Source organism: Spinacia oleracea, chromosome 4, assembly GCF_020520425.1.
Source record: "Spinacia oleracea cultivar Varoflay chromosome 4, BTI_SOV_V1, whole genome shotgun sequence".
NCBI lineage: Eukaryota > Viridiplantae > Streptophyta > Magnoliopsida > Caryophyllales > Amaranthaceae > Spinacia > Spinacia oleracea.
The window spans coordinates 78,722,316-78,733,406 of record NC_079490.1 but is presented as its reverse complement, the minus strand read 5'-3'; the positions used below and the strand labels follow the sequence as shown (position 1 = coordinate 78,733,406).

Genomic DNA, 11,091 nt, shown 5'->3' with positions numbered 1-11,091 from the left:
CTATTGAATTAACAATAATTAATCATCTAATTCAATAAATACGATCAAAACAACATAAAAAGTCCAATTAAAATATGCAATTAGGTTATGTAATCAAGATTATATAACACATTGTTAATCAAGATTGTAACCTAGGTGTTTGAACGCTAACATATGTGATTATGCAACGTATGTTGAAATAATTTTCCTATTTCTTATCCACTGCCACCCCTTTTGTCAGTGTGAAATATACAAGAGCAGACTTCCCCCACCACTCTACTAACATGGGTTTTCCAAAAAACATAATATTTTTTGAAATTAAAAATATAAAAACACCACCCCCCTAGAAATCCAACGCATTTAAATACTTAGCTTCAGCAAGTTAACAACCCCTTCCTTTCTCTCTCTAAAACACCCAGGTACATTTAAAATATGCAATTAGGTTATTTAATCAAGATTGTAACACATTGTTAATGCTCTTTTTCAATAATCAAGATTGACTTATATAATAATCCAATTTCACATATTATACTCATTGCAACCCTAAATTTTTTTAAAGCAATGATTTGTACGTGGGTGTTTGATAAATCTTGTAATTGTTCCCTCACCATGGTTTGTTGATGATGTAGATTTTTTTTAACCCATTGCCCCAAAAAATGTACGAGTGAAATTGTGAGAAATTACAATGAAAAATATACGACGAGAGAAGGGAGGAGAGAGAATAAAAACTTACTACGTTTCTGTAGGTTTATGCTCTCAGAACTATCAATTTGATGTCTGCCATGGAAGAGTGTAGAGGAATTAACGAAGAGGAGAAGGAATAGTGAAGTGAGGGTCTCAGGAATGAATTGCACAGGCGGCAGAAGAAGAATTGAGGGTAAATAATAAAGAAAAAACGATATAATTTTTTATTTTAACAAGTCACGTGCAAGTCACGTGTAAGTCAACGCCGGAAAAATGAGTCAACTATCGGAATCCGGCTAAAGGTGGTCTCTCGCAAAAATATTTGTAAATCGGGTTTCTTCTCGCAATTTTTTTTTTAAAGGTGGTTTCTCGCAAAATTTCTATTATAAAAGGTGATTTTTAACAAATTTGCCTTAATTCTATTGTTGGGTATGGCAGTAGTCAAGTGGATCGACCTTCATGAAAATACTAACTCGCGATCGTACTGATTTAGATTGTATTTCTAACTAGTTGATTACCATTCTGATTTAGGCTTGTTGTTATTTATTTGTAGACGGAGACTACTAGGTGACTCTTCCGAAGATCTCGTACCTTGATAATTATGCACGCTTAAGGTAATTTTCAATGTCCATCATCTTTAGGTCCCGTTAGTAAAAACAGTTGGACATGTTTATGTGTTATTATATGATAAGGAACTTAAATTTATATATGTAAGCCGTGCAATGTGAAATCATAGACGTATACTAGTAATATTATTATGAGTATTAGCTCTCAGTTCTCAGTACTACGACTATTTTACGAAACAAGTACTTGAGGTTATGTTTACAAAGTGGATGAGTATTATTTTTCAGTATTAGGACTATTTTACGAAACAAGTATTTTGGTTTGTGTTTACAAAGTTGAGACAAGTAGTTTAATGTTGGATTTGATTAATAGTGGCCGGATGGGAACAACATGAGCATATTTATACTCCTGCTATTTGAGTTGAAATAATGAGTTAAAGCAATGTATTCAATTCGGATACCATGCGTGAATGTGTGGCAATTTTTGGTAGTTGGAACTATTTGTACTTTATGCTCACATCTTGCTAAAATACTAATTACCTAAAGTGTAATCTTAGAGGGAAAAACCCGTAAGGGTTAGGAACAGGTTGCCCTTCTAGATGTTGTTCTATCGGTGCACTTTAGTGGAGACCCGGTAGGCTTCTAGTAGGTTTCTATTATTCTGTTAAACTTTCTGCTTAGTCTTCCTCCTAATTCTATTGGTGCGCGGTCGCGGAGACCCATAGTCAATTAGTGAGGGGTGTGCACACTAGGGACATTCTGTACTCATCTTACTTTGGCCATTTTCAAGGATTACGCGCGACCCTTAGCGTTCTTTTTCCCTCACTTAATTTAATATTGGTCCTTATGTGATAATTGTAATAATGGATTTTATTAAATTGATACTTGTTATTTAATTGCTTATTTTACATACTCAAAACATTTTCAAAACTAAAATTATTTATTTTACGGGATGGAGTTGGAATTACTCAGTTTATCTGATTTTTGGGAGTTCGTCTCTCTTGTCTCTTTTCTATTTATTTTTGCAGGTTGGTAAAGGTACTTGGCTACGAGTGAGGAGACGCTTAGAATAACCACCTAGTCAAGAGACAATTTCTATTTCAGATTAAGTTGGATTTTGTTATTCATTTTGTTGGAATTGGTTGTAATGTTTTTATGGGCCACCCTTTAGACCACTTAGTTAATTTTGACTTTAATGATTTTAAATTGTTTTGTTGCTTTGCATTTATTTTCTATGGAGAATAAATGTAGCAGTGACACTCCCAAGGTTTGGACGATGATTTTATGAAATAAAAATAGGGTTTTTGATATAAAAGGTCCAAAATTTAAGGGTGTTACATTGCTTGCCTAATTATAGAAATCGGTTTGTTGTGGGTTACTAGTTCTTTTTGTGTGCTAGGTGCAGCTGTTGTGGTGTTGGTCTGTTGTACCTGATCGGTTGTGGTTCAATTAGGTTAATGTATATCTGACGTTTGAATGGCCTTTAAATATGAATTTTGCTAAGAGAAGAGAGGATATTATGATATCTTCCAGTCTGAGGAAGTAATTTGATCATAATATTCACCAGCATGTTTCTATCTGAAGCTAAATTTTGTACAGATATCTGTAGTATTCTTTTTCCAACTTCCTTATTGTTAATTTTTGATGATTTTCCATGATCGTACTTAATGAATAAAAGGAAAATTTCGTTAACAGTCCATTCTATTGTTGCTTTGATGGTGTGATTATGCAGAAGTTGTACAAGGTATCTGTGGACTTGAGTTTCAAGGTGCACAAAAAACTGAAGCGTATAATCTTTGGTCTTGATGCTAGTGCTAGTGCAAGAGAAGAAAGCAGGTGTAAAAGGAGGCAAGCAATGAAGGAAGCCGAGGATAAAGCATACTTTGCGCGATTTCAACGTAATTAGTAACAGGTCTCTTCCCGTCCCTCCCTTCTCGGCCTATTTGTCTCCGCCTGTAGGTTTCAACTTTTTTGTTTCCAGATTCTGATCTAATGACTAATGGTTTCTTATCTGGTATTAAACCACAGAATGCATCAAACAAATACCCGCCTAATCTTCTTGAATTCAGCTGAAGATGATAGTGTAAGAACTCGCTTTAGCTGTGGCTGAGGATGTTGGTCTTATTTCTGTTGATCAGATCCACTGTACTGTTGTACGTAGTGTTGGAATCCTTCTCTTTTCCCTCTTTTATATCATAATATCTACTATATCATCATTGTCTATTGCAATTTATGCTATTATATAAACAGCTTATGCCGCATAAAGATTTTGATTTTGATGTTGTATAGTGTGATGTCTCTAAAATTCTTTTGGTCTTGGATATGCTGATTCCGAGCTGTCTTTGTTCGTTTCTTTTAGGTATTAGTAATGCCTATTAGCTCAATTGGTAGAGCTTTGTGAATTTGCACAATGATGTAGGTTCGAATCCTACATAGGCAACTTTTGTATTCTGTTCATGATATCCATTCTCATATTTGATTATTCTTTACTTTTGAAACAATTCTATTTACTTTTACAAGTTCATTTAGAAAAATTCAATTTACTTTTAGAGACACTTAGTCTACTTTTATAGAGATTTAGTCTACTTTAAGATAAAAAGGCATTGGACGAAAACATCTCCTATCCGATGATTCTTTACTTTTGAATAAGTCCTATTTACTTTTACGATTTTTTTATTTACTTTTATGATTTTTTTATTTACTTTTGAATTGAATAAAAGGAAAATTATGTCAACCTATTTTAGAGCAAAGAGATAAATTATTTATACCTTTGAATTAAATCAATGACAATGAAAGTGGAAAATAATTTAAATTCACTTTTCAGAACAACTTCATTTACTCTATATGTTTATATTCTTTACTTTCGTTTTTTATGCTTTCGTTTTGAATAAAGGTCTATACTACGTAACTCTTTTATTTTTTAGTTTAATGTATACTTATTGTACATATATTTTAAACATATTTTGATTTACTTTTGATTTATTTTGATTTACTTTTAAGTTTCTTTTATTTACTTTGGAGCTCCTTGTATTTACTTTTGAGATTTTTTTTTAAAAAACTTTTAGAAACAATCTATGTAGGAATCAAACCTACATCCCCTATGCATCTGCATAGTGCTCTACCATTTGAGCTAATAGGTTTAAGGACCTCTAGTAACAAAATACTCAACTCCAACTAACATCATGCCATACAAAATACTCAACACAGTATCGTCTTCTTCATACTGCATACACCACGTCGAACACCTTAAGAACAAGAAAGCACTCAGCCCAGCACACCACCACCTAAAGACCTAAAACCACCAGCACACTATTACCTCAGAAATACACTATTACCAGTGAAGGTTGAGTATCAACAATCACATCTAAATACTAATGCAACTTACAAAGAAATATAACTCATCTAATATTATAAAGATTAAGGTTTACATTTTTTTGGGCAAAATAAGAATATATTGAAATCAAAATAAGAGTACAAACTTCATAGAAGCATTACAACCCAACAAGCCACAAAAACGAAACAGACACACAAGCCACATAAATAATCACTAAGCTATTGGAAACTAGCAGACTGCAAGTGACACAACATGCTGCAACTGACAAAAATAGCAGCACAGAAGTAACTCTTCTTCCACACCCAAGCACTGCACAGGCTACACACCAATCTGCACACCAGAAGATGGAACACATAAAACCTGAGAACTAACATGAGTGGAGATCAATCTTCACACAAAAGAACACCTGAGAACTAAAAAAAACAAACAGCAGAGAACGCTGCATTCCAAGCTCCCACAGCCAGAACTACAATCAAACCAGGCCAACTCAAACCTGTTGCCAAAAGGCTGAAACTAGAAGAAAAAAAACTAGCCAACAGACCCCAAAACAAGCTGCATCAGGTAGCACAGACAAAACAGAAACTAGAACCACAACATTATGGCACTAAGCCTTCGAGTTTAGGAGCCTGCAAGCACCACAAATAAGTTGTAACCTGAATCTGTTTCAGCAGCATAGAGCAATCCTTAATTAATAGGTTTAGTTTTAGGGAAGTTTAATTTACATTTATAGATATTTAGTTTACTTTATGAGAATTCATATCTTTGATGGATTATTGCACTGCAAAAACGTCTGTGTTCACTTGTTATACCAATGTATATTAATTTGCTTTTTCTATTAGAGATACTTAATTTACTTTTACTAAATGCCTGTTTACTTAAGAATAAAAATTCTAGCAAAAAGTATTGACTAATAATCCTTTACTTCTTGCAGGCCACATATAACACGATTACAATTTTAGTTTACTTTTAGAGAGATATCGTTTACTTTCAGAGAGATTTAGTTTACTAGTTCAAGGGTAAATAAAATACCTTTTGGTTAGCCTTTTATTATTTATTCTCTGCAAAAACAGGGTAAAAAGAAGTTTATGTTAGAATAGAAAAACATTGTTAATCAATTTTCTTATATCATTTGAATATTTACTTTAAGCCTTTTGTAGCAAACACTAACAAAAGGCTTAATCATCTAGTAGTATAAATTAGGTTACTTTAAGAGATATTAAGTTTACTTTTGTTCAATTTTTATTTACTTTAACACATTTTTAATCTAGCTAACTGATTCACTCCTAATAAGTTCCAATCTGATTTTAAAAACAGGAGAGCTATAGGAGAAAATATGTAATTGTGTTTGCTAGTCATCTATCCCAAATTGAGAATAAAAATATTATACCTAACAGTCAAAGCATATAAAAATTGTGCTGCAGAACAGACACTAGCAGACCAAATTTTACACCAGCTGGCTCAACTTTAACCCATCAGTCATGCTGGTCAACTCAGGCAAAACAAGAACCAGCTGCTACTGTAACCCAATTTAAAAAGCGATGTAGATACACACCAAACAACATTCAACACACTTGAGTTGGCCCTAAATTTTGAATTCAAAATTCGTTTGCAATGAAGCTGAAGAAATTAAAAAACTGATAGTGACAGGTTTTACAACTCTTACCATTATCTACTTTAACTTCGCAGCATTTTGTTGACGAATTCACAAATTCAAGCCGAACATTAACGAATTCTGGTACTTGAGCAAATAACAACTGTGTTGAGATCAATTTGCAGATTCAAATGATACCTGATTTTGAGCATGAATTTTCAAATTCGGGTAAAGAACTGAGTGCAACAAAATAAGTTTTAAGCAATATTTTGTTTACTTTTAGATAATTTATATTTACTTTTTTCAAGTTTTGCTTTACTTTTGAGTTAGATAATCACTAAGTGCAACAATATTATAATAGAACAAATCCCACCAACTGAACAACACCAATAAAATTTCTCTACAACAGCTTCTAAAGCACCTAATTCCAGTTTTACACAAAATTTCTATAAAACAGTTTCTAAATCAGCTAATTCCATAACCAAAACTGACTATCAACTCACAATCAAATTCAAAAGTAAACAAATTATTGCATCAAAACTACACTTAATATACTGAGAAGTAAACAAAATATCTTCAAAATTAATCAAAAATTAGGTTAAATTACCTTAGAAGTTCAGTCGCCGAAAAAATGGAAGCTCCGGCACCAGAAAATGCAATGTTCAAGCTGCAAATTCATCAAAATAGTAGGATTAAAAAGATGGGGTGTAATTTGCAGAGACTCGAGCAAAAACCGCAGAATATCGAGTAAAATCGCATAAACTCGAGAAAAAATCGCAGAATTTCGAGCAAAAATCACAAAAAATCGAGCAAATTCGACATTAAAAAGGAACAAAATCGAAAGAATTAAGTAAAAGTACCTCAAAATCTTTGTAATCTTCGTGAAATTAAGATATAATTGGCGGTTTTTGAAGTGTAATTTCAAGCAAAACGGTTGAGGAAAGAGACGATTGCGTTTGAATTTGAGTGAGGAGAGAGAAATGAACGTGAGTGAGGAGAGAATGAGGGTTGTAGAGAGAGAAAATTTCAGCTCAGTAAGGAGCTTGAAAAGAGCCGCGCATGATTTAATTCGCGAGATACGATCTCAGCCGTTTGTTTCACCTAAATCTAACGGTTTGTAGAGGTTCTCATTATAAGGTGATTCTCATCTTAAGAGAGGTTCTCACCAGAACCTGGTCCTATATATATATATATATATATATATATATATGTATATATATATATATATATATATATATATATATATATATATATATATACGGGGTTGCTATCCAATGAGAAAATCCTTATAATGGGAAGAATGAGAAGTAATCCCAGCCTTACAATCTATTTCAACCAACGATCCATCTTTTGCGCGTGTGTCAAACAACAAAACTAATCAAACCGATGCTTTGAAAACTTAACCAAACCAAAATAGCATAAACGTACACCCTACGACCTCACCGGCTCACCCTATACTTTCTCTTTTGTCCATCTTTCTCTCTCCTTCTTTAGCACTGTATATGTAACACCCCGACAATTCTCCATTTTCTAAAACACCATTTTTATATAAAACGTAGAGAATTATCAAGGCATTATCGCTCGTGTGAAAACGTATCGGCTTATTCAGAATTTTGCAGCGGAAAACTTTAAAATAACTTTAGGTTTATAAATAATGAACTACATAGTTAATCCCAAACCAATCAACGAAAATAAGATCAGTGTATCTAGTTCAACAAGTTTAAAGTCCAATTAAACAAACCCAAGTCAACTTAGCAAATCAAAACTAAATACAAGCTCTCTATTCCCGATATCAATGATGCAACATCTTCAAACCTGCAGATGGACAATGCTTATTGATCCTTAGAGACTGCTCACAAAAATGGGTCATCACAGGATCAATAAGGCATTGCCATGATCAACACACACAAACAAAGCACGTAATCAGCAAAGCTGAATACTACATACTAAATCAATAATAATCCTAACATGATTCTATTAAACGAACAATCATAACATGATACTAATAAAACATAAGTAAGGAGAACCAAAACATATTAGCTTGAAGACCACACTTGACTAGCCTAGACTAGACTAGACTAGACTGGATTAGACAGGACTAGACTTTTATAACATTAATATTATTTTAATTGAAATAGTCAATGGACCGAGTTGTCTAACTAGAAGCTTCACTAAGGAAGACGAGGTACGGGCGCGACTCCGTAACCCCAATGACCTGCGATATCGAGTTACTTTTGAATAAAATAGAACACGGTGATCAATCCGGTCCCAGAAAAGGCCATGGGCTACCACCATGAACCCCAACTCCTGTTTGTCCGTCACTTCAGACGTGCACAGTCTAAAGCTATTGCTATTCAGTTTCACTTTACATGATTTACTAATTAATACTTTGTTATGACTCATCAATCACATAAATCACGTAATCAACAAGTATTCAAAATTGTTTTTATCTTGGAATTAAGTAAGCGGTCACAAAATTATCAATCAAGAACTAATTCCAATTAATTCAACTTTTCCTTTAACAATGGTTAACCACCTCTATATAGGTGCAAAGTATCAACTTACTAAACAAGGTCCTCGGCCCTCATAAAGTAGTGAAATGCTTAAAAGGGAACAACGATCAATCGATCTAAACCAATATATATGAAATAATATAATGTTCCCAACCAACATGCTTGCATCAATCATCCACGCTAACATGTTATAATTCTCATAATAAAATCCATGTTCAACACGTTCATCCAACAGTATTAAACATGTAAATTTCAACATAACCAAGTTCAAAGGCATAACATAACCAAGTTCAAAGACATAACAAATGGTTTCAACATAAGCACACATCCCCAAACACACAGGTATGTACGTACCTTGAGTAAACAAACTGATAGGCCACTTTGACACTTTCAAAAGTTGCTTAAAGAGAATTCTCCTCCTAAAACAACCAACAAGGATTCCCAATCAACTTCTAATCATTCACAACTATAATTAAGAATTCTAAATACATCCTAAACATATTTAGAACTTTCCTCAATATCAAAACTTGGATATTCCTAGCATCACAATTATTGAATCAATCATCCCCAATCGTTCTAAACTCCAATAAAACATCCTTTTAAAATTCCTAGCAATATATAATCGTATAAAACTTCACCAAAACCAACTTAACATTCTTAGAACATCGAAACAATAAATTTAATAATCCCTAATTATCCTACCATGATTTAAAACCATTAAAGACTTAAAATTGATGCTTTAAATAATTAAAAATAATTATTTCAATGCAATTACATAATCTGAAAATTAAATTTATTATTTAAACATAATATATAATCCAAAAATTCTAACTAAATCATGAAAACGTATAATTTAAATTTAATAACATAATTTAAATTATTTAAAACTTAAGTATATTCATAAATTTGTTTAGTGTTTAAAGAAATAACCAAATAAAGGAGGGGGAGAAAGTGCTAGCCGGCGGACAGAGGCACGACTGCGGCAGGGTCGCTCGCGGCAGAGGGGTCAGGGTGGTCTCGGAGGTTGGACACCGCAACTGGTGGCGCGGGTGGCTGTTGATTTCGCTGGTTGCGTGCGAAAGGAGAAAACAAAGAGGAGGAGAAGCAAAGCAACGGCCTGACTGCAGCGACGGCTAGTGCGACGGTCGACGGGGTAGGTGGTCGGCGGCCACGGCGGCGCTGTTCTGTGGTGGAGGGCTGACGGAGGTGGTTTGCTGGTTCAACAAGGAGCAAGAAGAAGTACGTGAAGGGTGAGAGTGATTCACGTGAATTGTTTTGTGGGTTTGTGAGTTGAGAGGAGAGAGAATAATTGAGTGGGTAAACTTTTGGGTTTGGGGTTTATTTGGGCTTAGGTATTTTAATTAGGCTAGGATTAGGATTCCTTTTCTAATTTTAAAAGTGTTCGAGTCCAAACCGGAATAGAAATACTTTTTCTAAAACCGAATTGTTTCTATGTTTCAAATCGTTTTCGAATTATGATTCTAAAAATGTTTGATTTCATAAATCATTAAAATATTTGAAATGCATTTAAATAAAATAAATATACAATCAAGATATATATTTATTACTAAAATTCACAAATTTCATTTAAATATAGTTAATTATACGTTAAAATATATTAATAACTTTATAAATTTACGGGGGATTACAATCTACCCCTCTTAAAAGAAGTTTCGTCCCGAAACTTGACACGAGAACTCACACATTTTTCAAAAGTCTTTAACTCATTCATACTAGAGAAGTACTTGTGCCACTCATGTGCACTCCTTTTCCAACTTAAAGTTGTTCGTGTTACTCAAGAACACCTTTTCTTATGTGGAGAATCTATTTATTTTGCATCAACATGTATAAGTTGCTAAAAAATGAGCATAAAATGCATAAAATTGCCATAAAAATAGGTAAAAAGCGCAAATTTCTATCGCATTCTACCCCCTTAAAGAAAACGAGTTACGCCCTCGTAACTCATCTCAGGGAATAACTTTGGATATCTTTTCTTCAACGAGTTCTGCCCCCAATACTATATTTTTACTAAAATCATTCCAACAAGTGGAACTTCTACACTTCTTTCCATACAATGCCTCAAAATGTGACATCTTAATGCTCGCATGATAACTATTGTTGCACGAAAATTCAATCAAATCTAGATGGTGTTCCCAACTGTCCTTTAAAGTCAAAAGTACAAGCTCTCAACATATCTCCATGGTTTAGTTAGTCCTCTCAGTTTGACCATCGGTTTCAAGGTGGAAAGAAATACTCATTTTTTGTGTCGTCCCCAAGATTCACTGGACCTTTTTGCTAAAATTTCAGACTTTTATGGTCGATAAGGATCTTACATGTTTCCCCATAAAGGTAATGTCTCAAAATCTTCAAAGAGAATCACAATTACAACTAGCTCTAGGTCATGGGTAGGGTAATTGGTTTCATAAG

General features: G+C 33.6%; 1 long non-coding RNA gene across 5 annotated transcripts; it reads right to left on the bottom strand.

Annotated features, from left to right (window-relative positions):
• Positions 1-4,607: 4,607 nt before the first annotated feature.
• Positions 4,608-10,009, bottom strand: LOC110777499 (uncharacterized). Of its 5 annotated transcripts, XR_008933162.1 has the most exons (7): positions 9,595-10,009; positions 9,019-9,083; positions 7,012-8,000; positions 6,759-6,818; positions 6,224-6,349; positions 5,590-5,618; positions 4,608-4,890 (listed from the first exon to the last, which is right to left on the bottom strand). It is a non-coding gene; the product is annotated as an uncharacterized lncRNA (long non-coding RNA). The 5 variants fall into 5 exon arrangements; XR_008933161.1 differs by lacking the exon at positions 5,590-5,618 and having other exon boundaries at positions 9,595-10,008; XR_008933164.1 differs by lacking the exon at positions 5,590-5,618 and having other exon boundaries at positions 7,893-8,000; positions 9,595-10,005.
• Positions 10,010-11,091: the final 1,082 nt, after the last annotated feature.